The sequence below is a fragment of the Podarcis bocagei genome (genome assembly GCF_964188305.1).
Source record: "Podarcis bocagei genome assembly, chromosome: 5".
In the NCBI taxonomy this organism is placed as follows: domain Eukaryota; kingdom Metazoa; phylum Chordata; class Lepidosauria; order Squamata; family Lacertidae; genus Podarcis; species Podarcis bocagei.
This window is the reverse complement of record NC_138129.1, coordinates 63,454,519-63,480,357: the sequence shown is the minus strand read 5'-3', so window position 1 is coordinate 63,480,357 and position 25,839 is coordinate 63,454,519. Positions and strand designations below refer to the sequence as shown.

Genomic DNA, 25,839 nt, shown 5'->3' with positions numbered 1-25,839 from the left:
GCACATCTAAAAAAATGTAACATAGGACTGATATCTGGGAAACACTAGCCTGCAAGTGCTCCAATTGGAGAACAGCCTTTACCAAAGGTGTCATGTACTTCGAGGAAGCATGAACTCAGGGCAAAAAGGAGAAATGAGCTTAGAGGAAGGCACATTTGGCAAACCCTCAACTCCTGCCTGGAAACCTATGTACCCACTGTGGAAGGACATGTGGATCTAGAATTGGCCTCCAGAGTCACTTAAGGACTCACTGTTAAGACCATGTTCTTGGAGGAAAATCTTACTTGGCTACGAATGATCACCAAAGGAGGAGGAGGAGGAAGAAGGGGTAGTCATTAAAAAGTTATAGTATCAGAATCATTGCAGGGGACACAGGAGTGGTCTGTAAATGTAATTTTGGCATCAAAACAGGGCAAGCACATGAGAGCATTCAGAAAGAAACAATTTAATAGACAAGTTAGGGTGGGGGCCTTGGAGGGCCACAAAAAAAAAACTTGACACCACAGCATGGGACATATAGGAGCATTCAGCACTTTAACAAAAACACAGACTTTTTTTGGAGTGTTCTTGGCATCACAACATATAACCCACTGAAGCAGCTGCATCATCATCATCATTATTGCTGTTGTTGTTGCAGCATTTTTTAAATGACAAATTGAGGAGTCACCAAAAAAAAAAACTTTTGGGACTGGATAGTCACAGGCTGTGCATTAGATAACCCTAGAATGCTCACTGGGAAAAACACTGTGTAAATAGTGAATTGGCCCTCTGGAGTTCTGGAAGAGATAAGTTATTCCTTTCAGAACATGGCTTGCTGAAGGTCTTCAGTGACTTCTCTGACATTCTGTGCTTTTAAAGAGTTCTATACAACACAACGGAGTGATGAAATGGCACCTTTATTTTACAATAGAAAAAAGAACTAAATACAGTATTGTAAACCTGTCAAAGGCAAGACAAAGTGAACATCTGGGGAACACAGGCTTGTTCCATTTAAGATGGACCACACACACACACACACACACACACACACACACACACACACACAAATCTTCAGAAGCCCTGAGTTATGCTTCCCCCCACTTTACTCATAAGATGGCTTTCATATTACACAGACATTGTTTCTTATAAGGGCTTCTGTTTTTTGCAACTCCTTTTCACTGACAGGATTTATATAAGGAAAATGAAATCCCCCATAAGATGAGGATGTAGCTTTGTAAATATTTCATATTCAATATGAAACAGATACATCAGATTCACATACCATCATGCTACACAATGTAAGACTGATCCTGAGTGTCAATTTCATTTTTTAAATATAGAAGCTAAGAAGTAAAATGCTTACCTTGGGTCCGGTTTGTAGAAAAGGTAAATACTTTAAAAAATGTAAAGGTTTATCAGGGGTTTCTTGACCTTGTATTTGCAGTTTAGTTAGGAAAAAAGGTTCAAAATAAACCCTAAAACTTGCTTCAAGGTGATATACTTAAGTAAGAAGGTAGTACCAATGGTAACATATACAATTGTGTGCAATAGAGGTAGACATATCAATCTATTTCTGGTCTATGTTAGTTTCACATGTGTTCATTCAGGTTGCATGCATATATCTTATTCCAGAATCAATGGAGACAGAGTACACATCACCCCAAAAGATGTAGTTTCGAATACAATTTGCATGTACCAATTTACTTATTGAGAGATGCAAATGCAGAAATAATTTCTGTAATAGAAACAGAGTATATGTCACCATGGCTGTCCAGGTGCTAACCACTAAGGCTTCCCTTCTTATAATTATCTTTAAACCACATTTGGGCTGCAGAACCTTTCAAATGGAAAACTATCCCCTGACAGTCTTTCAAATAGAGGACTTGTCCTGTGTAAAAAAGTTCATTTGGCTTTCCTAAGCCTAGCACACTAGAAGCTGCAGGACAGAGGTTTCAGTTAAAATATTAAAAAGTATCAGCATTTTCAGATATGAAATTATTCCTGATAATTCCTGACAAACCTGTATGTGCAATGAAAAATGGATGGATGGATAAGATTAAACCAGCTCTAATTCTATAAACTTTATAACTGCAGTCTGCAAAAATAACTGCACTTGGAAAACCAAAAGCTCCCCATATACTTTGCCAAAAATAACCACACACAGCACTTGAAAAGCACAGCTTTCCGGGAGGCAGAATCTTTAAGGAGCTGAAAGGAGTCTCCATTACAAAGCATTACCCCTGCAAAAGAGTCTCCTGCAACCTTTAGTTGTTTCTCTGCTTCACATAAACCATGGAAACCCCAGCCTATTTAAAATCCTACTTCGGCCCCAGGGTATTTCAACATTAAACCTATAAATCTAATAGGCTTCCTGCATTGTCAAAATTATGGTGCGAGTTCTGTGGACACTGTGCAAATTGTACACATACCATATGTTCCTTTATTAACCTCCCTTCTGAGGCCTCAACACTAGGTAGAGACCGCACAGCTGGAAAGACTGCAAAATGCTCTGATTTTCCTGAAGTGCCAGAGTGACAAAATCCATTTGTCTTTGGCAGAGTAGCCTAATTTCTGATCAAATGCCTTCAGATTGTTTTGCTCCTAGAGTTCTGCTAATGCAGGAAGTTTTGTTTCATGTAATGGTCTACAATTTATAAGACAAGAACCAGCTGTTAAATAGTATGCATGGTGGTAAAACAAAATAGTAAGGGCACTTGCCTAATTTGCAATACTGTACTAATACTACAGAACAGCATTTTTCAAACTGGATAACTGCAGCATAAAAAGGTAAAGGGACCCCTGACCATTAGGTCCAGTCGTGGCTGACTCTGGGGTTGTGGCACTCATCTTGCTTTATTGGCTGAGGGAGCCAGCATATAGCTTCCGGGTCATGTGGCCAGCATGACTAAGCCGCTTCTGGCGAACCAGAGAAGTGCACGGAAACGCCGTTTACCTTCCCGCCGGAGTGGTACCTATTTATCTACTTGCACTTTGACGTGCTTTCAAACTGCTAGGTTAGCAGGAGCAGGGACTGAGCAACGGGAGCTCACCCCGTCGCAGGGATTTGAACTGCCGATCTTCTGATCAGCAAGTCCTAGGCTCTGTGGTTTAACCCACAGTGCCACCCGCGTCCCTAACTGCAGCATAGTCCTCGCATTAAAGTAAATTAGAGGCACACTTCAGTCGTACATCAAAAAAAGATACACACATTTTCTCAGTAATCTCTCAGACAAATCAAGTGCATGATAGCCAGGAATGGGCAAATTATGTAGGTTTGGTTTCTCTGAGTTTTTCATTTTTCCCGCTTTGCAAAATTTAGTTCTCCACATTTCTACATCAGTTTGAAAAGTGTTTTGATAAAAAGTCCTCGTGAAAATCCATCAGCATTTTAGTGTTGAATTTCTCCTGCCAGATGTTAAGAAAATAAACACCTGACTTTTAGAAGCCCTGTATAGGGAAGTTTTTAATGGTTGGGTTTTTTAAATAATTTGTTGAAAGCTGCCCAGAGTGGCTGGGGCAGATGGGCAGCAAATAAATATATTAAATATAAATATATTACGTTTTAATATTAGCACATTTTAGTATACAGTTTCCCCTAATATAATGCATTTTTGTATGTTCCTCTCAATAATGCATGGATTTTGTTTCAGCCCTTACCCTGTTATATTCATTTTTGTACGCATTACTTTGCGTACAGTATAGTCATGTATAGGATTGCTCTAACAGCCACAGACCCTCCAAGTGTCCCTATTTTCCAGGGACATCCCTGATTTTGAGAAGCCGTCCCGGTTTCTGATTTGATCTCAGAATGTCCCACTTTTCCTTAGGATGTCCCTATTTTCATTGGATAAATGTTGGAGGGTATGGAATTTTCTAAGCCCTGAGCCATCTGAAGGCAATCCTGTATAGGGAAGTTTTTTAAGTGTTTTATTATGTTTTTATATATGCTGGAAGCTGTCCAGAGTGGCTGGGGCAACTCTGTAAGATGTGCTGGTATAAATAGTAAAATTAACATTGTGGAATGGGATGCCCCTATTTTCATTGGAGAAATGTTGGAGGGTATGCAGCCGTGACCAGGATCTAAAGGGCTAGTGCATTATTCTAAGCCAGTGGACACCTCTTCCTTTAAACAACTTATCATCATCATCATCATCATCATCTGTTTATTTATATTCCACTTTTCTACAAAACTGTGCCCAAAGCGGCTCACAACATATAAACAATAAAATTGATTCCAAGAATGTATTAGAAACAGAAGTACGTAAACATATTATCAATAAATACAAAAAACTAACCTGGATTTGTATAAAAACAATACAACACTAACATAATTTAACAACTTAAATGAAACATAGTATAAAATAATACAAGCAAGCTAACCCAATCGTATAGCTTGAACTAAACAGAAAAGATGATAACAAAAAAATAGAGCACCACCATGTTTCAGACAATGCAAGTGCATTCAATAGTTTGGTTCCGAGATTCAATCTTATCCCCATGTAGTAGCACACACTGTTTCAGCAAGACCCTTCAATTTTAAATGTAGTTTGTCATGTGGTATTAGGGGCTGCTGTTTCCAAAGAAGCAAGTGAAAAGGCAACCTGGCTTAAGGAATTAGTTTTGGATCCTGGCCCACTGCCAGTCAGGGTTCTGCTTTCTGAGTGATGGAGATGCTTCTGGAATTCCCTACACACGACAGCTGAGAGTTCACAACGTGAAGAAATCCTGGTGCACCTTGACTCTTTATTGCCAGTAGTAAGGAACATTTTTCTCCCCACCCCCCATTTCTGGGCCTAGGATAGAAAGACCCCCGCAAATAATCACCTTAATGGGAAACAATTTTACTGGAACTTTCATGAATATATGCCTAGAGTCACATTTCTCCCCATTTCACTTTTGGGAATATGGCAACCCTAAGCAGGAGTCTCTACTAACACAAATTTGTTCCACAAACAGAAGTACAAGTCATCAAGTAAATAGCGTTGGCCGACCATAAACACATTTTTAATAATTTGAATAGCGTACGCTATCTTTACTGTATTTTATTACTGGATTACTGTATTTTAATACTTTGTTGGAAGCCGCCCAGAGTGGCTGGGGAAACCCAGGCACATGGGCAGGGTATAAATAATAAATTATTATCATCATCATCTTTCTGAATCCTCATATTTGAGACTGGTGAGAATTCCTCTATTAGAACAAAAATAAACGTACCTGTCAACAATGACAAAAGATGCTGTTGGGAAAGTGACATCTAAAAAAACACACCTGGAACTACACTGGCATTTTGAAAGGAGGCCTAAGCAGAATTCACAGACAAATAAAACTTTTTGTGACCAATAGGAGGAAATGTATTTTTGCAGTGGTGGTTTTTTTTTGAAGGGTTATTATTTTTTATAACCTCTCTACAGCAGAAGGGTTGGGCTTGAGGCTACATTACAGAACTTAGGAATAAATGTCCTGCAGGTTTTAAATGCCAAGCATTTGTATAGTCAAGATCAGCTGAGAGGGGGAAAAACAAGTTGATTGCTGAATGCCTGTACAGTGGTACCTCAGCTTACAGACGCTTCAGGTTACAGATGCTTCAGGTTACAGACTCCCCTAACCCAGAAATAGTACCTTGGGTTAAGAACTTTGCTTCAGGATGACAACAGAAATTGTGTGGTGACGCAACGGGAGGCCCCATTAGCTAAAGTGGTACTTCAGGTTAAGAACAGTTTCAGGGTTAAGAATGGACCTCCAGAACCTTACTTGTTAGTGAAACTCCATTTTAGAAATTTGATGACATAATGAGGAGAGCCCATTGTCGGAGAAATTCTAATTTATGTTGGTGAGTGACAGAACAGAAGCTTGCTATCTGAAGAAAAATCGATCTTGTGCAAGCATGTACCTGAGTTTGGGGCAACGGCTTTGTGGAAGGGGTACATGCTGTCTTTCATTCACTAAAGGGAATCTGACCTGAAGGAAGAGAGACGCATTTCTAAATATATTATTTATCCTGTGTGCTCTTAATTCTTGTTAACTTGTCTAATTTTCTTTTCCTCGGGAAACTTGCAAGTGTGATCCATTTCAGTAATGGCAGCCAAGCCTCGTTTGGAAGGGGCAATGACATTAGGTGAGTTTTCCCACGATGAGTTGTCTGAACTGTCACATAGTAGTTGTCAGAGACTTAAGAACCTTAACAGTTCTCAGTACCAGTGGATGGTTCCCTGAATGGGAAAATCCCCAATTGGGTTGGAATCGGAGACAGCGCAGTGCAAGGACTGTGCTAGGTAAAATAAAGCATTTTGCAGTTAGAATTTTGAGAAGAGGCAGCTGGAGTTAGCTAAACAGAGGTGTTGCAGCCTTGGAGAGGGCAGCAGCAGCAGCAGCTGCTCTCTGGGAATCATGAGGAATTAGCAGCTGTGTTGCCCGCTAAAGGAGCACCTGTCTGCCTCCACTGTGTTCTGCTTGTATATTTATAATTGGAAGGAATACTACAAAGGCACCATTTGTCTGCAGTGGTCTCTTGTCAAAATTAAAATGAATCCCATAGTGCTGCCCCTGGAACTTCTCACCACTCAAGGAAGCAAGAGAAGACAGTAACACTAGTTTTTTCCTTCTGCTCTTTTTGTCACACATCTTTTTGTATTTGCTACTGTTATTCTCCACGTATTTTATAAGCTGTTGGTTTTGTATTTATAAACTATAATGTAAAAAAGCACAAAGATAGGAAAGCATTGACCAAAGTATTGGTAGCTAGCCATGACTCTTAGACTAGGGCAAGAATGGGAAACCTGTGGCCAGATGTTGTTGGGCTATAACTCCCATTATCCCCGATTATCGGCCATGCTTTATTCCCTAATGAAATATACTCAGAGTCGCAAAGTGATTTCATGCTCTTTATTCAGCTCATAGTGGTGAGGAGGAATGAATGAAAGTCCCCTCACAGTATCTGCTTTATATACATTATTTACACAATGGGCTGCACATGATTGGCTAATTCCGGAATTCTACTGTAAGCCAATCAGGTTGTGGATTCACTTCTATCTGGAGCAGGATTGGGTGGTTCCTGCCAACCAATCATACTGCTGCATTGTTCTAGGACCAATCAGACTGCTGCATTCTGAATCCTATTGTTCTAGGACTAATCAGACTGCTGCAATTTGGATCCTATTGTTCTAGGACCAATCAGACTGCTTCAGTTTGGATCCTATTCAACTCAGTACATAACACCCCTCCCCTCTAAGTTCCAGTCCTGCCCGGGAGGTCGCATTCATAGTCCTCGAGGTACGCCGGCGGCCTACGTGTGCGTTGCGGCCTGGGGTGTTCCCTGGTCCGGGCTCCAGGTTCTGGCTCGTGTTCCAAGGATGCTGGCTGTGATGGGGTTGTTTGGTCTGGTGCAACCGGCTCGCTCAGTCGTGGTTCTGGTTCTGGTGTCCTTTCGGCCTCACGGGTCCTCTCTGTATTTACTGATTCTGCCTCTCCTGCTGGCCCCTCCTGCTCTATGGGCCTCACTGCCCCGCTGTTCCCTTGGGACTCCTCTGACCTGTCCTCCTCCTGGGTTTCTCCCGGGAATCGTCGCCGTATCTGGTCGCAGTGGCGGCGCCAGCATTGCCCCCCATCCGTTAGCACCTCGTACGACACTGGGCCAGTGACCCTGGTGACTGTGGCGGGTACCCATGCTGGGCCTGCCCCAAAATTCTTTGCGTACACTGGGTCCTGGGCCTCGAAGTTCCGGGGGTTGCAAACAGCCTGCGTAGTACCCGGATGGCTGCGGACGTGGAAGTGGACGGTACCAGTGCGACTTCCAGCCATTTGGTGTAGGAGTCCACCACTATGAAGAATGTTTTCCCCTGAAAGGGGCCAGCGAAATCCACCTGCAGGCGTGACCATGGTGCTCGGGCGGACTCCCAGGACTGGACTGGGGCCCTTGGGGGATCTGGGCGGGATTCTTGGCAGGCCTGGCAGTGTTTGACCCAGGCCTCTATCTCTCCATCGATCCCCGGCCACCACACATAACTCCTGGCAAGGGCCTTCATTCTTACTACCCCTGGATGTGTCTCGTGTAGGGCTGTGAGGACCCTTTTGCGGAGGGGCTGGGGAACAACGACTCTGCTTCCCCATAACAGGCACCCCTTGTGGGCCAACAGTTCATGTTTGCGGGTTGTGTAGCCGGCGAATTCTGGCCCGGGGCTGCTGCTGGGCCATCCCCTCCACACCCAGTCCAGGACCCGGGAGATGACCCTATCTTTCTTGGAATGGTGTGCAACTTCTTGTGCCTGAATGGGGCGGTCGGGAAGCAGCTCCAGGCTCATAACCTCTTGTGCAGGTGCTGGGTCAGGGCCTGTTTCCGGTAGTGGTAGCCTGCTGAGGGCGTCCGCATGGCCAATCGCCTTCCCAGGTCGGTGAATCAGTGCATACTGGTAGCTGGCAAGGAAAATTGACCACCTGAGGACGCGAGGAGACAGCACTTGGGGGGTCTGCTTTTCGGGGGCAAACAAGCCAAGCAACGGCTTGTGGTCAGTCACCACGGTGAAGGGCCGCCCATACAAGAAATCATGGAATTTTTTTACTCCCTTCACGATTGCCAGACCCTCCTTGTCAATTTGCGAGTAGTTCCGCTCGGTTGCGTTGAGTGTCTGGGAAAAGTACGCTACTGGTACCTCTCTTCCATCTGGGAGTTGGTGCCCCAGGACAGCGCCAATGCCATAGGGTGAGGCGTCGCATGCTAGCACCACCGGCAGCCTCTCGTCGAAGTGTGCCAAGACAGAGTTTGAGACAAGCAAGTCCTTGACTGCCTGGAATGCGGCCTCCTGGCGCTGGCCCCACACCCAAGGGGCCCTCTTGTCCAGGAGTCTGTGTAGGGGCTCCGCTACCGCCGCCTTGTGGGGAAGGAAGGAATGGTAAAAGTTCAATAGTCCCAAGAAGGCCTGAAGTTCAGTCTTGCTCTTGGGCGCTGGGGCATCACAAATGGCCCGTACCTTGTCCCCAGTCGGGTGGACCCCTTCTGCGTCCACCATAAATCCCAGAAAGTCCACCTGAGGCACTCCTAGTAGACATTTTTCCCGCTTCAACTTGAGACCAGCCGTCTGGAAACGGTGCAGAACGGTGCGGAGGCGGTCCTCAAACTCCTCTGGTGTGGGCCCGGCAATCAACACATCATTGAAGAAGGGGGTGACACCAGGAGTCCCTTTAAGGAGAGAGTCCATTAGATTCTGGAATATGCCTGGTGCCACGCTGACCCCGAATTGCAGCCGCTTTACCCTGAACGCTCCTCTGTGCGTCACAATCGTCTGTGCCTCTGCTGTGGCCTCATCTACTGGCAGCTGTTGATATGCTTGGGCCAAGTCCAGCTTGCCAAAAATTTTCGACCCAGCCAGGGTGGCAAGGACATGGCTGACCACTGGCACTGGGTATGCGTGGGCCGTGAGGGCCTTGTTTATGGTACATTTGTAGTCTGCGCAGATGCGGACCGAACCATTAGGCTTGACGGGTGTGACGATTGGAGTTTCCCAGGGGGCATTAGGCACCGGCTCCAGCACTCCACGAGTCGGTCCAATTCCTCGTCTATACGGGGTTTCAAGGCGAACGGGACCCGGCGGGCCTTGAGCCTGACTGGTCGTACTGCGGGGTCAAGCTGTAGCGCAATGGGGGGGCCCGTATACTGTCCCAATTTCCCGTCGAAAACCCCTGGAAATTCCTTGCATATGGCGTCCACATCCACTTGTAAGCTAGTGTGGTTCACCCCGGTGACAGCTAGCCCCAGTGGTCCAAACCATGCCAACCCCAGTAAGCTAATGTAGAGGCCGTTGACCACAAGCAAGTCCAGTTGCCGCGTCCGCCCTCGGTATTGCACCCTGAAGGTCCCCACGCCCATTGTGGGGACCTTACGTTTCTGGAAGTCCCGTAGGGTGAATGGGGCCGGCCTGAGTTTGGGACCCCCAGTAGGACACAGTTTCCTTAAGGTCTTTGCCGAGATTATGGATAGAGTTGAACCCGTGTCAAGCTCCATGCGGCATGGGGCCCCCTCTATCTGTACCTCTACATAAATTTTCTCTACGTTGGGGTGGGGCAACTGGTATACCTGGCAGTCCGGGAGCTCCGTCGAGTTGCCTTGGTGCGTTGGGCCCCGGGACCTGGGGCTCTTGGGTTGGTCATCTGATGCCTGGTGTTGGGTGGGCCGAGCCCGACACACCCGGGCGATGTGTCCCGATTTTCTGCACTGCCTGCACTCTGCGTTGCGGAAACGGCAGGTCCTCCTCTCGTGACTCTCCCCGCAGCTTGCGCAGTTTCCTCCTTCTCGTCGAGGCAGCTGTGGTCTGTGCGCTGCTTGAGTGCGCTGCTGTACTCGGTGCACCTCCTCCCTGTCGGATCCTGAGTCGTCGGTGAGGTCTTCGTGGTGGACCCTCGGTTGGGATGGCAGGCTCGGCCGTGCCTCTTGCGTCGACCTCTCGGCAGCTTCCGTTGCCAGGGCCTCCTCCAGAGCGACCTGGAACGTTAGGTCCTTCTTAGCGTAGAGGCGTCGTTGCAGCTTCTCATCCTTCAGGCCACCGACGAGGCGGTCACGAAGCATGTTCTCCAGCTCTGAGAAGTTGCAGAACCGGGCGGCTTGGCGGAGAGAGGTCACAAACCCAGTTACGGTTTCCCCAGGGGCTTGTCGCTTTGCGTAGAAGGCATTTCGACGAGCCACCACTGAGGGCTGCGGCGAAAAGTGCCCCTTCAGCTGTTCCATTATTGTTTTGTATGGAACAGTAGCGACGTCTTCAGGCGCAAGGAGAGCCCGGGCGATTTCAAACATCTCTCCGCAGACGCTGAAGAATATCGCCCTCTTCTTGGCGTCTTCTTCGTCGGTGACCCCTTTGGCTTCTAGGAGGAAGGTGAAACGGGAGGCGTACGCTTCCCAGTCTCCAGATGCTGGGTTGAATGGCGAGAAGCTGCTGTCGGTTGCCATTCTGAGTTCCTTGTGTCCCGGAGCTGAAGCCTGGATACACGGTGCGAGGCAGCGGTGTGGCAGGTGGCGGTGCTGCGGTGCTGTGTGTGGCAGTCAGCTCAGCGGGATCCCACCTTCGTCGCCAGTGAAATATACTCGGAGTCGCAAAGTGATTTCATGCTCTTTATTCAGCTCATAGTGGTGAGGAGGAATGAATGAAAGTCCCCTCACAGTATCTGCTTTATATACATTATTTACACAATGGAATCATAGAATCATAGAATCATAGAATCATAGAGTTGGAAGAGACCACAAGGGCCATCGAGTCCAACCCCCTGCCAAGCAGGAAACACCATCAGAGCACTCCTGACATATGGTTGTCAAGCCTCTGCTTAAAGACCTCCAAAGAAGGAGACTCCACCACACTCCTTGGCAGCAAATTCCACTGTCGAACAGCTCTTACTGTCAGGAAGTTCTTCCGAATGTTTAGGTGGAATCTTCTTTCTTGTAGTTTGAATCCATTGCTCCGTGTCCGCTTCTCTTGAGCAGCAGAAAACAACCTTTCTCCCTCCTCTATGTGACATCCTTTTATATATTTGAACATGGCTATCATATCACCCCTTAACCTCCTCTTCTCCAGGCTAAACATGCCCAGCTCCCTTAGCCGTTCCTCATAAGGCATCGTTTCCAGGCCTTTGACCATTTTGGTTGCCCTCCTCTGGACACGTTCCAGTTTGTCAGTGTCCTTCTTGAACTGTGGTGCCCAGAACTGGACACAGTACTCCAGGTGAGGTCTGACCAGAGCAGAATACAGTGGCACTATTACTTCCCTTGATCTAGATGCTATACTCCTATTGATGCAGCCCAGAATTGCATTGGCTTTTTTAGCTGCCGCGTCACACTGTTGGCTCATGTCAAGTTTGTGGTCAACCAAGACTCCTAGATCCTTTTCACATGTACTGCTCTCAAGCCAGGTGTCCCCCATCTTGTATTTGTGCCTCTCATTTTTTTGCCCAAGTGCAATACTTTACATTTCTCCCTGTTAAAATTCATCTTGTTTGTTTTGGCCCAGTTCTCTAATCTGTCAAGGTCGTTTTGAAGTGTGATCCTGTCCTCTGGGGTGTTAGCCACCCCTCCCAGTTTGGTGTCATCTGCAAATTTGATCAGGATGCCCTTGAGTCCATCATCCAAGTTGTTGATAAAGATGTTGAATAAGACCGGGCCCAAGACAGAACCCTGTGGCACCCCACTAGTCACTCTTCTCCAGGATGAAGAGGAACCATTGATGAGCACCCTTTGGGATCGGTCAGTCAGCCAGTTACAAATCCACTGAGTGGTAGCATAGTCAAGACCGCATTTTACCAGTTTCTTTACAAGAATATCATGGGGCACCTTGTCAAATGCCTTGCTGAAATCAAGGTAGGCTACATCCACTGCATTCCCTTCATCTACCAGGCTTGTAATTCTGTCAAAAAACGAGATCAGGTTAGTCTGACATGACTTATTTTTCAGAAATCCATGCTGACTATTGGTGATCACAGCATTCCTTTCTAGGTGCGCACAGACTGTTTGCTTAATGATCTGCTCCAGAATCTTCCCTGGTATTGATGTCAGACTGACTGGGCGGTAATTATTTGGGTCCTCTCTTTTCCCCTTTTTGAAAATAGGGACAACATTTGCCCTCCTCCAGTCTGCCGGGACTTCGCCTGTTCTCCAGGAATTCTCAAAGATGACTGCCAGTGGTTCTGAGATCACATCTGCCAGTTCTTTTAATACTCTTGGATGCAGTTCATCTGGCCCTGGAGACTTGAATACATCTAAACTGGCCAAGTATTCTTGTACTATCTCCTTAGTTATTCTGGGCTGTGTTTCCTTTGCTGAATCATTTGCTCCAAATTCTTCAGGTCGGGCATTGTTTTCCTTATCGGAGAAGACTGAGGCAAAGAAGGCATTGAGAAGTTCAGCCCTTTCTGTGTCCCCTGTTTGCATTTCACCATCTTCTCCTCTGAGTGACCCCACTGTTTCTTTGTTCTTCCTTTTGCTACGAACATACCCATAGAAGCCTTTTTTGTTGCTTTTAACCTCTGTAGCAAGCCTGAGTTCATTCTGTGCTTTAGCTTTTCTGACTTTGTGTCTACACGTGCTGGCTATTTGTTTGAATTCCTCTTTGGTGGTTTCCCCCCTTTTCCATTTTTTGTACACATCCTTTTTTAATCTTAACTCAGTTAAAAGTTCTTGAGATAGCCACCCTGGCTTCTTTAGGCACCTTCCATGTTTCCGTCTCATTGGTATTGCCTGATGTTGTGCTTTTAGTATCTCCCTCTTAACAAACTCCCAGCCATCATGAACTCCCTTTCCTTTTAGTATTACTGTCCATGGGATCCCACCCAGCACTTCCCTAAGTTTTATGAAGTCAGCTTTCTTAAAGTCAAGAAATTGAGTCCTAGTATGCTTGGCTGCTCCTTTCCGCTGTATAGTAAACTTCAGAAGAGCATGATCACTCGCGCCTAATGATCCTTCCACTTCTACCCCACTAACCAGATCATCAACATTGGTTAGGACCAGATCTAAAATGGCTGTTCCTCTTGTTGCTTCTCCCACTTTCTGGACAATGAAGTTGTCTGCAAGGCCAGTGAGGAATCTGTTTGACCTTATGCTCTTGGCTGAGTTTGACATCCAACAAATATCCGGGTAATTGAAGTCCCCCATTACTACTATCTCCCTTCCTTTTGCATGCTTGGCCATCTGTTCCAGGAAGGCATCATCTATGTCCTCCGTTTGGTTTGGGGATCTATAGTAAACTCCCACAATGAGGTCCCTGTTATTCTTCTCTCCCTTAATTTTGACCCAAATGCTCTCACTTTGGCTTTGAGGTTCTGAATCTTGGATCTCTTCACAGGTATACACATCCCTGACATATAACGCCACTCCTCCTCCTTTCTTGTCTGGTCTGTTTCTCTGAAATAGATTGTATCCCCCCATTATTACATTCCAATCATGGGACTTATCCCACCAGGTTTCAGTGATGCCTATTATGTCATATTTAGTTTGCTGTACCAAGAGCTCAAGCTCATCTTGTTTATTTCCCATGCTTTGCGCATTAGTGTACAGACATTGAAGTCCATTAATCATTCCCCCGTGTCTCTTATTTAAGGATTTTTTCCTCCCACCACTAGGTCTGCGTGCTGTTTGCTCCATTTGGTCTATGACATTTGGATGATCATCTTCATCAATTGATAGGCTCCTACCTTCAGGAGCACTGTCTCCCTCCCCCACATTAGTCAGTTTAAAGCCCTCCTGATGAGGCTTCTGAGATTTTTGGCAAAAACATTTCTCCCAACCGTTGTGAGGTGCAGCCCATCGCTTGCCAGAAGTCCATCTTCAAGAAACTGCAGTCCGTGATCTAAGAATCCAAACCGTTCCTGTTTACACCATCTGCGAAGCCAGCTGTTCACTTCCACTATTTTTCCCTCTCTCCCTGGGCCACGTCGTTCAACTGGGAGGAGAGATGAGCTCCACATGATTGGCTAATTCCGGAATTCTACTGTAAGCCAATCAGGTTGTGGATTCACTTCTATCTGGAGCAGGATTGGGTGGTTCCTGCCAACCAATCATACTGCTGCATTGTTCTAGGACCAATCAGACTGCTGCATTCTGAATCCTATTGTTCTAGGACTAATCAGACTGCTGCAATTTGGATCCTATTGTTCTAGGACCAATCAGACTGCTTCAGTTTGGATCCTATTCAACTCAGTACATAACACCTAACAAGTACATTTAATGTTGCAGCTCACAATGTGTCATCTTAAATGCATTTTAACTGGTGAAAGTTCTACTGAAATTAGTGGGACTTCGTTATAACTGCACTTCAGATTCTTCAGCCAATTCTGAACGGTATAGCCATGTGCTCAGTTTAATACATGCTCCTCATGAAATAGCTTTTTATAACAAATATAAATATCACTCTGTCTGGCTGAGGTACAGCATGCTGGTTTCCAATTTCTCTGAGACATCTATCAATAGCTACGTCTGCCTGCAAAATATTGCTTAATTTTTCATTCTGTTTTTAGACGGAAATATGCACAGCCTTAATCTTAAACCTTTGCACGCTGAGCACCAGATGAAAATAAATTGCGAGCCGGAAAATGGAACTAAAACAAAGGCAATTGAAAATGACTTTGGGAGAACTATAAACTCATTTTTCCTAAAAGAAGGATTTTAAAACATAGCATTGAAACACTTGCTCTGAATTAATCCCACTGAAGTATATGCAAAAGTTTGGAGGCTGAGGGTTGCAAATACAGTTGTACCTCGGAAGTCCTGCAGCCAATCGGAAGCTGTGTCGGATGTTTGGGTTCCAACGAACGTTTGCAAACTGGAACACTCATTTCCGGGTTTGCGGCGTTCGGGAGCCAAAACGTTTGAATTGGAAGGCGTTCAGTATCCAAGGTACAACTGTATAGGAAAGAACCCTCACATTCCAGAGTTACACTGCATACTTCTAAGTGCATAGCACTACTTGTATGTTGTTTACATGGCTGATGGCTGTATACATTACACACAAACAGCGGAGAAAGTGTTTGTGGTGATTAATGTTTATTTGCACCCAATCTATAAGAAAAACCTGGTGGACCAAAGATGGAGGGAAATTCAACAGACTCTTGAAACTCTCCTAGAGAAATATCCTGAAGCCACCTTCCTAGTTGCAGGAGATTTCAATGGCCGATTGTCTCACTATGATAAATCATTATTTGCTAAGTATAATAAATATCCCTCACTACCCATTTTAACCTCAGACCTTTTACCTAGGAATTTTAAAGACAGTGTTGCTACATATGCAGGTTTTAAATGTAGACAAACCTTGATGGCTCTTAATTTTCACCTTTTAAACGGAGCTCTCAGTTCTGATTACCCTGCCGAATTTACTTTCTGGTCAGGCTCCCGAGCCTCTACCATAGACTTTATTTGGACATCAGTAGACCTAATTCCCAAAATTTCCAACTTTAGGGTGGTAACGAGGCTGGAAAGTGACCATTTTCCATTAGAACTTTCTCTGACCCTGGATGGAGAATTGGCTACCTATTCCTGTGTGCCTATTACAAATAACCAGCTTCAGATGAGGCCCACTGCCCTAAAATGGACCGACAATATGGCTCAACGGATAAATGAACTCCTTTGGTCTGACCAACTGCAAGAGACAAGGGACTCCCTTATCCAGGCAGTTGAGCCACTGCCAATATATGACAATTTAGTAGAACTGCTAAAACCTTCGTTGGCTAAGACCCCGGTAATGAATAGTAACCATTTCTCTCATAAAAAGTGGTTTGACGAGGAATGTAGACTCTTCAAGAACAACCTATATAACGAATTCTTGGCATATAGGGCATCAAATGACCCCGCACCTAGCAGTCACCTTATGAACCTCAAGAGAAGGTATAAAGCACTATTAAAGGAAAAGAAGCTTGCGGCAGAAAGAAATGATTGGAAGAACCTTCTAAAAGCTGCAGAAAATAGAAATCCCTCCTCCTTTTGGCACCAAATTTCCAAATACCTGGGTAGACCGTTGTCAAGGATAGAACCTCAAATTTCAGCTGACACCTGGGAAAGCTTCTTCTCCGATTTATATGCAGCTCATGCACCCAGCGGAGGAAGGTTAGATTTGGCCCCCTTGCCAGAGTGGGATCCTGTTACCTGCTCTGAAGTGGAAACACTTATAGGCCAATTTGAGGCGGGCAAGGCACCCGGAGACGATCTTATTTCCATAGATGTTATTAAAGCCAATAAGGATTGGTGGTGTCCACCTCTAGCAGCTCTTTTTACTTATATAAACAAAACAGCACAATTTCCTCCAAGCTGGAACTCTGCACTGATTGTGTTAATTCACAAGAAAGGGCCGCGCACAGACCCGGCCAATTTTAGACCAATTAGCCTGCTAAATGTTATTGGGAAGATCTATTCAAGATTTCTACTTAACAAATTAACGACCTGGATGGAAAGCAACAATATCATCGCAGAGGAGCAGGCGGGTTTCCGCCCCGGAAGATCAACAACAGACCAAATCTTAATCCTAAATCACTTGGCCACCAAGTACGCTGGCAATGGCCTAAAAGCCCTCCACGTCGCCTTTATAGACTTTAAGCAGGCCTTTGATCTAATTCCCAGGAACCAGCTATGGACAAAATTGGCAGCGACATCTATCGACCGCCGCCTTCTCTTGCTGATTATTAATTTGCATACAAATACCCTCTTGAGGATTAGGATAGATAGTAAGGGGCTAGTCTCCAATCCGGTTGCCACCACTAGGGGGGTAAGACAGGGCTGTTTGCTTGCCCCTGCTCTGTTTAACTTCTATATTAATTCGCTAGTGGTGCATATGGCAAATGCTGATTTCCATCCACCAAAACTGGCAGGACGAGCCTTAAATGTCCTACTGTATGCGGACGATGCCGCCCTATTAGCTACCTCCCCCATCGGATTAAGGAGGATGCTTCGAGCTCTTCATGAATATGAGACCCAACACAAGCTCCAATTAAATTATGCCAAGACCAAAATAATGGTCTTTGCTGCTCGACCGAAACCTAATTTATGGTCAATTAATGGTATTCCTTTAGAGCAGGTCAGTTGCTTCAAATACCTGGGTCAGGTTGTAAGATCAAATAGGTCCTTCCTGGCGCACAGAGAATACATAGCCTCGAACGCATCCAAAGCAGCCCTGGCGATTAGAACCCTGTACTCCAAGAAACAGGCACAGACTGTCAATGTTGCCTTACGTCTCTTTAAAATGAAAGTCCTCCCTCTTCTGCTGGTGGGCATTGCCTTGGGCTCACGTAGGGATTTTGAAAAATTGGAATCTATCCAAACCCAATTCCTCAGGGCCATACTCAGGATCCCCCCCTCCGTGGCAGGCGCGATCATGAGATTGGAAACCGGTTGCCAAGCCTTTAGGTATGTGGCCCTGAAAGCGAAGCTATGGCTATGGCTCAAGCTCTGTTTCAGACCGGTGGGTTTGGCCCCCTTGATTCTGAGGGATAACTTTAAATCTCCATGGGAAGGGGAGATAGTGGAGGAAGTGCAGAAGTGTGGGTTGTCCTCCCTTTATATAGAGTCCATGACGTATAGCCACGCAAAGGCGGTGATCGCGCAAAGATTAAGGGATATTGCCAGACAGGAGGACATAGCCCGTGTGAAACCTGGGTTGTTTCTGGGGGAGCAGTTGTATCGGGCTGCCCCAGCTCGCTACCTGGCGGATATCCACTACGTGGAATACCGCAGACTATTTACTGCGGCTAGGCTGAATGTTCTTGACTCGGCGGTCCTGAAGGGAAGATATGGAGGAGTTCCATATGACCAGAGATTATGCCACTGTGCATTGGGTGAGGTAGAATCCACAGAGCACATTTTATTGAGCTGTCCCTTCTACAACGATTTAAGACAGTATCTTATAACTCCATACTTACCCCAGCTCAGTTCCCGACAAAGAGGAATCCAGACAGCATATCTGCTAAATAAGTCTTCTGGGAAAACAACCTTGTCAGTGGCTAAATTTCTTTTCCTGGCACTCAAGCGTCGGAAACGTATAACTGAATGCTTTGATGTGGGTTATCTGTGAGAGGTCTATTTCTGTGGCCCTACCTTACCTATGTATCTCCTATGATGTTATAGTTTATAATTATTGTGTAATGTTTTAATTCTGACTATCGGTCGAATAAAGAAATTGATTGATTGAAAGAACCCTCACATTCCAGAGTTACACTGCATACTTCTAAGTGCATAGCACTACTTGTATGTTGTTTACATGGCTGATGGCTGTATACATTACACACATTTAAAGCAAACACCTCATGAATCTTGGGAACCGTAGTTTAAGGGTGCTGATGACTCTGTGAGGGGTAAACTACAGTTCTTGGCACTTTTTCAGGGTAATGTGCTTTAAATATATGGTATATACACATATAATGTGTGTTGTATACACATTTGATGTATACACACAACAGCTCACATGGTTTTTAAAGCTTGGCAACTCCAGGTAAATTGGTTTGGCAGTAAGTTTACATGAAGAACTTCACAATGCTTTAAAAGCTATCCAAGTCCACAAGCGGAAGGAAAAATAAAATTATTGATTGCAAGGCTTACCTAGAATAAATAAAGTTAGACAGTTTCTGGTCTTTTGAGAGTTGGCTTGTGAATGTTTTCACACAAGACTGGATTGTTGGAAGTATCTCTCTAACAAGACTGGGGCACTGGTTCCTCCTAAATCCACTTACACATACAGACCACAGTCTTCCAGAGTCAGAGAGAGAACACAGATGTGCCAAGAAAGCATTATCCTACAAATTAAATATTACCAGATATTCAAATAAGCAAGTCAAACTGAAAATCCTTCAGGGTTACCTGCCAATGTGACGTGGAGTAAGAAAAAGTATTAGCTCTAAATATGATAGTCAGAAGCTCTCTTTTCAGTGTATATTATTTTGGCTTTCTTTCTTTTTATAACCTACCCGACTTTGATTTGAATGGCCCTCAAACACAACTTTTAAAGCAAAAATAGATCAGGTTTGCTCCTAACTGCATTTGTGATGGGAAAAGCACATTCTTCATGTCAGTGCATTATAGAGGAAAATGATTGTGTGGAACAAAAACAGCAGTTAAACAGACAAAGGCACCCTTCCAATCCTTGTCTATTTGAAAAACGGAAGGATTGATTAGTCTATTTTAGTTCCCATTACTTGTGCTCTTTGCATTTCTGACTGCCTGATATTATATTCGTAGCTGGCCATGTCTGCGTTGCTTGCATATTGTGCAAGCAAATTGGCTCCAGACAATCTCACAAGAGCTGGACACCCCATACAGATGCAGGCAATGCTTGAAGGACAACAGCAGGCCATCCCACTTTACACATGGACCCTACTTCTTTTTATGCACAATCTATCCAAACCAATCCACTTCCTTCCCTTTTTCCTCCCACATTCAAAACATCCAGCCTCATCCCACTTCCTTTCCTTTCTTTTTTAAACTTCCTTCTCCCCTCTCCGCCAGCTAAGATGCTGGAAATACGGGGTGGGGGGAATTTGAATACTTATTCTCAAGCAAGGTTTACCATTGAGCCTCAATTTTTCTCTTCACAGTAATGGGCTTGCAGCCCAAGCTGCGCTCCCCTAGAACCTGGTAGAGCGTACCCATTTTCTATCACCCTCCTCTGCGTTTGGGGCCCTGGGACACACAATCTGCTCATGGTGATATAAGAGCTTTTGCTTCCACATCTGCTGTCAGCTCCCCTAGACATACAAGGTCAAAGAGCACATTCTGGATCTTCACATGTCAAGACAATAAGAATCAATTTTAATTTTCAAAAGACAGAGCTATCGCTGAAGAAGATCACTAAACGCTACTAATTTCTTTAGGCCCCAGGGGTCTTGGAAGGTAATCTCATTAAAGGTGAAATACTGCCTAAGTGCAGGCGTGGGACTCAGCCTTAACCTCCAATTCACATTGCATTGCCTGCTAGCATTGTTTGATTAAATACTGCTTTATCTGACTCATGGATTAATACTCATCTTAGAACTATCATAAAATATAAGGTAAGGATGGCCTTGGGAGAAGGTGTATTGTACTGCCACCACCCTTCCCGCTCTCTGTCCCATCTGCTCAACATGGCAAGTTCTCAATGCATGTTTCAGAAGAAAAACAATCACTCGCATTATTCTTCCCATCTTGGGGACGTTGAAAAATAAGGACAATTAGGCTGTGCTACACACACCCATTTACTTTGCAGCCTCTCCTCATATGAACTGACTCAGAAACTGTGGCCATCATCTGAAGCCCTTCTTTGTGTGCCTCTTCTACAAGAAGTCTGGAGGGTGGAAACACAAGAACGGGCCTTTTCTGGTGGCTCCTCACTTGTGGAATGCTCTCCCAAGGGAGGCTCACCTGGCAGCTTCGTTACGTATATTTAGGTAGGGTTGCCATATTTTGAAGAGTAAAAAAAGAGGGACACCTTTGCTGACTTTTAGATCTGGATCACTATGGTGACTCTCATTTTACATACCCATGAAAAAGAGGACATATGGCAACCCTAATTTTAAGCGCCAGGCAAAAACATTCTTCTTCTCTCAGGCCTTTGACTAATTAAACAATCTAGGGCCTTTTAAATTGGGAGGGGGGAGAGAAGGAATCTTGTTTTTGTTGATTACTATGGTATGCATTTTTGTGTTCTTGTGATCTTTGGATGAGGGGTGGTATAGAAGTTTAATAAATAAATAATATTTTTAAAAAATTAAAAATAAATGTTAACCACAACCCATAGCTATCCTGTATCTACCCTGTAGTTTATTTTGAAATGCTGACTGTGCACACATTACTGGCTAAAAACACAGTGAAGTCAGTATGGTTGTATTTCTAAGTCACCTGATGTTTGCCTGTTATGTATTGAAGTTCTCACCCTAGCCAGCAGGGGGTATTGTGTATATAGTTTTCACTCAGGTCCAGGTAAGTTACCGTATTTTTTGCACCATAACACTCACTTTTTTCCTCCTAAAAAGTAACGGGAAATGTCTGTGCGTGTTATGGAGGGAATGCCTACGAGTGGCATGCCTACGGATTTTCCTCCTCTAAAAACTATGTGCGTGTTATGGTCGGGTGCGTGTTATAGAGCGAAAAATACGGTAATTTAGGTGGGAAACTCTGGGCTGCTGTTGGTACAATGTTGACAGCCGGCTGCCTATAAAAGCAGGCCGGCTGAGCTGTTTGCTGTTCAGTTCAGTCCCAGCTTACTTATAAAGAACTACATGGAGAAATCTCTGTGTCGTCTGCTATGTCCACCCACTACTTAATACTGCCCACACCAGTGGGTGGAGAATGGGCATGGATGTCCTTATGTGGCTGAAGTTTTCAAATCAGATCAAAGCTGGTTTGGGGGGAAATTCATCAGAACACAGTATTTTCCAGGACAGATGTGGATTGTAGCTAACTGTGTGTACAGAGCTTCACAATCTAATGTTGGGAGTATGGATGCATTCTCTGCCCCCAACCAAATTGTGAAATAAAGGGCTAGCTGCATTTTAAGCCAGTATTGCATATACAGCCTTACAGCAGCTAAACCTGAGTAACTGTAGGTGTAGTCAGAAAATGTTATTGATGTCAAATATTTGTCAGTGCTTCAGTTCAAATTTACACCTCTGTTGCTGTTATTTCTCCAGACTAGAAGTGAAAATCAGCGTTAAATCCAGCCAGCTTGAGATGTATGAAACATCCACTATATCTTCTCAAGCAATGTTCACTTTTTGTTTTCTCCATTAACATTTCAGATTATAATCTTTTTCCTTTTTTGCACGTTCACCAAGCAGCAGAGGTGGTGGCTCAAATCCTCTGATCTTATCCTTGAATAAATATAAATCTCAGATAGCCAAAAGCTGGAGATAAACCACACAAATTATTTTGCATACTACCTCTGAAGTATCTGGAATTGGCTGTATATTTAAAAAAATGAAAAATGCCCATTGGTCATTGCAAGTGTATTGCTCATAGCTTGAAAAATGAAGGAAACAGCTTTTTAATTGTATTTTTTTAAAAAAAACACATGAATATCCCAAGTTATTCTCTGTGGTAAGTAAACCCCTGTATGATTTACTCCCAAACTGACAATATTCCTCCTCTCTGAATATAATACTAGGGTGGTCATTTATGTCTAAGGGGGAAAAAAGACACAGATTTGAATACAATTAGCATCTACCACTAGAGAAAGAGAGAGAGAGAGACTGCCTGTTCAGTTTGTTGTCTAGGTGCCGGCTGTTGATGGACAACTTCAATGACCCTGCTTTCCTTTTTTCTGATGAATTATATTTAAACCAGACCTAGGTCAGACAATCCTTCAGTAACAACCCTCCAAACTAGTGCAAATGGCTACTTTATTCTTAATCCTAAACTCTCACTTTTTTGCATTTTAAAAAAAAGCGTAATGATAGCTCAGTTGGTAAAGCATCAGACTCTTAATCTGTGTCTTGAACCCCTGACCTACCTGGCAGCAAGTCAAAATGTTGCACCCAAAGTCCAAAATCCGGGGGTCATGCAGCCACACAAGCTAAGTCCACAGTCCAGGTCCAAGTAGCCAAGTCTGAAGTTCCACAATCAGCATACAGTTCAGAGTCAAACCCAAAGCAGAATCCCAGAGAAATCCAGGAGCATCCAAGCCAAAGTGCCTCAACATGGGCAGCTGAGCAGACACAGCACCTCAGCTCTGCTTCCTTCTTTGCACTTTGCATGCTGATTGCAGCATCGCAGCATCTGGGCTTGATGAGGCAGGTGACCCTCACCTGTTCTGAGCCTATCACACACTTCCAAGTTAGTGAGCCCCACCTGGCCAACTAGGGAGCTGGGCTATGGGCTATTGCCTACCTCAGCCTCCTACAGCGCCACTCCTGCTGCTCCCTACGCTTCAGAGCCCACTGTGTTCATGATGGGTCCTGCTGCTCCGGTTCCTGTGCACTGACAGCCATCCCCTTGCCGTCCTACATCACCTTGTGAGTACAGTCCTTCCTTCCCTATCCCCTGCTTGCTCTGGTTTGTCCCAGTCCCAGCCTCATCCCTTGCCAGGATATTCTTCTTCCTCCTCCTCCTCCTCCTCCTCACCATTGTCCTGCCAGTTCATGACAATCTGAGGGTTGTAGGTTCAAGAGCCTCAGGTTCTACTATCTTTGGTTTCTGTTTTATTAAGCTTTGCTCTTTGATTCCTGCAGCTTGCATAGCAATCTAACCTCACATGTTCAATTTGCAAGAACACCAGCAACACCTAAGTCTAGGAAATTTGTTGCATAACTGGGCCAACTAATGCTATATATCTTGTGAAACTATATTGGGTGGATTGACTCAGGAGCACATTTCCAGAAGAGAAAAGAAAACGTATTTTTAGCCATAAATAGTTTATTGCTGAGAAACAAGTTGGGAAGGATGAATTTCCCCCTTCTAGGGCATCTTGCTCTTAGCACCGGAGTAGCATTGCATTGCTGGTTTCAGTATAAGGAGAAAGATTGATGAGTGGGACTTGGTGTGTCTGGGAACCTGATCTTGCATTAATGAGAGCACTGCTATACGACTGCCAAGTGTCTCCTGTCCAGGAGCAGACAGAAGGCCAAAGAGCAAAACAGAGTGCATACCTAACAGTCTCATTTGCATTGCTGGAACAACACAAGCCCAAGCAAGGCCATGTCTTGTCAGATTCTCAGTGTAAGTGTGTGAACCGTGTGTTGTGTTGGGTGCAAACAGTGCTTGTTTTCATATTCTAATTTATTTAAGTGCGTACTATTGCCTAGTAGTAGGACAGTTTTTTTAAAAAAGTGTTTTCTGTGTGTTTGAACCGTATCACAAGACAACCCAAAAGCAGCAGCAGCTGAAATAATCACTGATTTAGAAATGGCAAGAGGCAACTATCTCAAGATGTTTCCCACTTGTCATATATTTGGCAATGATAGCTTGGGTCCATGTTCTAGTCTGTTAAAGCCTAGAGGCTACTTGAAAGGGTAGACAGACTAGAGGGCATCCAAAGATGCTTGGAAAATGTGTGGACCATTTTATAGGACCCCACCCCGCCCCCTCACAGTTTGGTACTGGCCACTGAAAAGATCTGTGGTAGCTCTCTTCTCCCCTCTGCTCATGGAGAAAGGACATAGCTAGGCAAATATCTGGATATTTCCTCAACATTGAGAGGACTGTCTTGCAATGACTTCTGGAATTCTAGTTCGGCACATGGAAAGGGAGTTCAGATGGCCCATTGCTCACCACAATGGCAGCTGCATGTGCTGGCTCTAAGCTTCCTAGTCATGGCATGCATGTATTGGGGCCCAAAGATGTGCTGGGCTAATACACCATGGCATTGAGCTTTTGCACCAACCACTTTTCTGGTACGTGGCACAATACTTATGAAATGACAACATTGTGACCTTACATGGGTCATGCAATTCTATGAAAGCTTCCTTGAAATGGATGGTGCTACTTCACCTACCATGTATTAACAAAGCTTGTTGTTTCACAGGCTTCTTTGGGCATTCTACTGTATTCTGGGATATTTTTATGAACAAGCAGTTTATACATTTTCATATATATATAAAATAAATAAGAATAGTCATATACTTAATTGGTCATAACCACAGTAGAAGCATATTTCTAGTGTAGGGTCAGCATCCATTGTAGTTTTATTCTGCAACATTCATCAGTGAATGGCTGTGTGCAAACTACACCTTTAAAGCACATTCAAAACCCACTTCCTCCCTCAAAGAATTTTGGGCATTGTAGTTTGTTAAGGGTTCCTGGAATGCTGCATTCAGATTGGCTATAACGCTAGAGCTTCTGTCTTGATTTCTCATGTTCTTTTTACACTGCAGTACCTGTTGAGTTACAGAACTGTGGTTTTCTGATTTACCATGTCAGACTAAGTTTTAAATGGCAGGAAAGAATGCAACGTTAGAATACCTCCCCAACTTTCATCATGTGATACTGCACTGCAAAACTTCAAGGATTTTCCAAGTTAACAAGGTTGCAAACGGATCAAACAAATAACACAGAAAAAAGTGTCAAACTTCCACTAGATTCCCAGAAGCGGCATTTAGATCCTGGAAAGATTACATTAAACCTGGAAATTATCAGGTAAGGATAATTTCAGGATAATGAAGTAAGTGTGGACTGAACGCAGTCTGGGTTACAATTAGCAGAAACTCATAACAAACAACAGTGCCCAAAATTATTTGAGGGAAATAATGTGCTTTGAATGCCCTTTTAGCATGTGCAAACCCTCAGCTTGACAACAATGTACTTAGAGCACTGTCCTGTGTATGTCTACTCAGAAGCCAATCCTACTACATTCAATAGGACACACTTCAAAGTATAATGTGTACAGGACTGCAACCTAACTCAGTTTTTCAAAAAACCAAATCTTGAAAAAAGTACATTGTGTTCTGTAC

General features: G+C 44.4%; 1 protein-coding gene across 1 annotated transcript in view; it reads left to right on the top strand.

Annotated features, from left to right (window-relative positions):
* The first annotated feature begins 6,074 nt into the window (after positions 1 to 6,074).
* Positions 6,075 to 25,839, top strand: part of KANK4 (KN motif and ankyrin repeat domains 4) — a 63,872-nt gene continuing 44,107 nt past the window's right edge. The window contains exon 1 of the mRNA XM_081193678.1: positions 6,075 to 6,094. The gene's annotated coding sequence lies outside the window, so the exon portion shown is untranslated. The remainder of the gene's footprint in view (positions 6,095 to 25,839) is intronic.